Source organism: Myotis davidii, unplaced genomic scaffold (assembly GCF_000327345.1).
Source record: "Myotis davidii unplaced genomic scaffold, ASM32734v1 scaffold515, whole genome shotgun sequence".
Lineage (NCBI taxonomy): Eukaryota > Metazoa > Chordata > Mammalia > Chiroptera > Vespertilionidae > Myotis > Myotis davidii.
This window is the reverse complement of record NW_006286242.1, coordinates 621952-625209: the sequence shown is the minus strand read 5'-3', so window position 1 is coordinate 625209 and position 3258 is coordinate 621952. Positions and strand designations below refer to the sequence as shown.

Sequence of the window (3258 nt, the reverse complement as noted above, 5' to 3'; positions counted from 1 at the left end):
ATGCCTGCTGTGTCCTCACATGGCAGGAAGAGGGCAAGAGAGCTCTCTGGGGACCTTTTATAAGGACACTAATCCCAGTCATGAAGGCTCCATCCTCATGACCTAATTACCTTTCAAAGGAGCCACATCCTCATACCATTACACTGGGAGTTTTGGATTCAACATATGAATTTGGGGAATGGGGGGGGGGGGCACAAACGTTCAGTCAATTGCAAGGTTAATGCCCAAAATTGTTGGCAAGAGAGAAGAGAACTCTGGGGGAAAGGAGGAGGGGAGAGAGTGTTTCAGAAAAGCAATGGGAGAGACCTAAGCCAGCCCCAGTGACAAACTGAAGGGAGTCTGTAGGGATGAGATACAGATGATAGCATAGGTCTGCAGTCTGAAACTGAAACCTTAAATGTACAAGTTGTCCAGTGTTCACAGTGGTTGGCTTTCTCTTGCACCAGCAGTGGGGGTGGAGGGCAGTGTGGCCAGTTGGGGTAGGTGTGTAGGAAGACAGCAGTGGGGTGAGCTCACAGTATGCTTGCTGGGAGTGTCCGTGGGTGGTCAGCCACGAAGCCCACTCCAGAACCAGGAACACCTACCTACGTAAGTACACACACATCCAAATGTGAAGAGCCCCAAGGAAAAGAGAATGTAGGTTAATTGTATAATCCCTCCATCTCTTCAAGGAAAATGGAGAGTTAACTCTTACATATTCCTAACCTGTAGATGAGAGTAAACATTTCCTAGGTTTTGTAGTTGTCATGCAAAGAACAATAAAGATATCGGAGGAGAAGCTGGGAAGAATTTTATAAAAGGACTCCTAAGTAGTCCCACAGCTTTTAAACTCAGTGACTTCGCTCTTTGTTGTCGCTCATGTCAGCATCTTACTGCGTTAGCTGTACCTCCAAACCTGTATATTCTAGTTCACTCACATATAGCAGATCTGCTCAGCTCCCCAGAGGTAACTACTGCAAGTCCAGTTACCTTAGTTCCAGTCAGTGCCTGGGGATTCATTTGCTTTTTTTTATTGTTGTTTACTGTCTTCAAAGTCTCAGTATTGTAGGTGTTCTCTCTATGTTAAGGTGTGCCTTGATTAAAGAAATATGCCCTGGCCGGTTTGGTTCAGTGGATAGAGTGTCAGCCTGGGGACTGAAGGGTCCCAGGTTCGATTCCGGTCAGGGGCATGTACCCAGTGGGGAGTGTGCAGGAGGCAGCTGATCGGTGTTTCTCTCATTGATGTTTCTGGCTCTCTATCCCTCTCCCTTCCTCTCTGTAAAAAAATTTTTTAAAAAATTTTTTAAAATATTTTTTTAAAAAAAGAGAAAAAGAAAAGAAATAAGCAAAAGGGACCTGGAGAGTATTGTGCTAAGTGAAATAAGCCAGTCAGAGAAAGACAAGTATCACATGATCTCACTCATATGTAGAATCTAATAAACAAAATAAAAATAAACTAACACAGTAGATCCAGAGACATAGAAGCATGGCACAAATTGAAGAATCTCAGAGGAGGAAGGAGGAAGGGCGGAAGAGATTAACCACAGAATTTATATGAATATATGCTTAGCCCAGGGACACAGACAATAGTGCATGAAGGCCTGGGAGGGAGCGGGAGCAGGGTGGAGGAAGCCAATAGTGGGAGAGGGGGGATGGGACATCTGTAATACTTTCAACAATAAAGATAAATTTTTATAAATAAATAATAGTAAAAAAAAGTACCAAGCAGGAGTTTTAGGGACTAATTATAGACACAAAGGAATATATGGTCCTGTGCATTGGTACTTATAAATCATGAACTATTTGACAAAAAAGCTGACACATAGAAAAACTTACAGCAAAAAAAAAAGAAAAAAAGTTATAAATAACTGTGAGTTGCAGATAAATCAGAAGTGAAAATAAAACATGTAAACCTATACTATAAAGCAGAGGAACAATTCCATTTCCCCTCCTTACTAGGAAATGCCATTCTGTACATATAAAGTAATCTCTTCTGGCCACTGACTTATTCCCAGAAGTGATTGACAGGTAAGCATCTTCTCACATCATCCAGACCTTATGGGGCATGTGTCTAAACTGCCTTTATCTAGTCCTTTTCCCCATTGATTTGCGGGGAATCAATGATTTGGAGAGTGTCAAACTGTAGCTTTTGACAAAGCTGTATAAATGGTATGCCTATATTATCTAATCTCCCCTTTACTCCTTTCCTGTTAATAATAACCAAGTTATTAATGTTATTAATACTTTTTGGCAAGAGGAAGTGGAAAATTAATGTCTCCTGAGCATCTCATGTGTACTAAGCACCACTCTGGCACCTTCATGGAGCCTTTTTTCTTTTATTGTCTAAAGTTTCATGGGGTCTCTTTTTCATTTAATCCTGATAGACCTTTGTAGCCAGAAACTATTAGTATGCCCATTTAGTAATTGAGGACACAGGCTCAGAGAGTAACTTTCACAAGCCACAAGACAGAACCAGGAGTTGAAACTACCTCTGTATAAACCCCAAAATCCATGATCTTTCCACTAGAGACACTTGTAGTGGCCATAACCATGTGTAATAGCTCACAGTCTGCATGTAGAGGTGGAAAGTGCCTTTTGAGTCAAACAGGCCAAGGCTTAAGTTCCAGCTTTGAAATCTTTATCTGTACCTGTAGCAGTAATTCCCACTTTAGGTTATTGTGGGGATGAAATGATAAAGCATGTACAGTATTTGCATAGTACCTGATATAAAATATTCCTTATCATTAGAATAATGTTTAAGAAACAGTATTGATAAGTGCTGATGCATAGAAAAACTTACAGCAAAAAAATTCAGAAGCTCTGGGGCCCAGAAAATGAGAGTTCTTTTTTCTGCTAAGCTAGGCTATGAATTAACTGTTTAGCAAGGCAGCTCTCAAAGGCCTGTGCTGAATGGAAGGTGTTTGGACATCAGGTGTTCTTACAGGAGGGAAGGAGAAGGAGTCGGGTAAGAGCAGGGCATGTGCCAAGGAGAATGGAGAAAACTAGGTTCGGATTACAAGATATCTAACTGGGAATGTGCTTATTTCCTTTGTAGAGTGTCAGATTTCCTGAAATTTGGGTCCTGGATATAAGGACTCTAGGAGGTCTTAGCGCTACGGATATGTGGAGTAGAAGTGGTATGTATTTGGCATCCTGGGTCCTTAGAAGCAAAATAATACTTGTGCCTGTGCCGGCATGTTTTACAGTGCACTCTACAGTCAGTGCTCAGTAGCCTCCTGTTGACTCTTGCTGAGGAGCCCAGACAGTACCTTTGCAGGG

The 3258-nt window shown here is 41.7% G+C and overlaps 1 protein-coding gene across 3 annotated transcripts in view; it reads left to right on the top strand.

Annotated features, from left to right (window-relative positions):
• ZNF438 (zinc finger protein 438) overlaps positions 1-3258 on the top strand; it is a 223529-nt gene that overhangs the window by 209081 nt on the left and 11190 nt on the right. Inside the window, exon 1 of one of the 3 annotated variants that reach the window (XM_006757529.2) lies at positions 3027-3116. The exons of the other annotated variants lie outside the window; for them this stretch is intronic. The gene's annotated coding sequence lies outside the window, so the exon portion shown is untranslated. Of the gene's footprint in view, positions 1-3026; positions 3117-3258 lie in introns of those variants that run through there. 3 annotated transcript variants of the gene reach the window in all.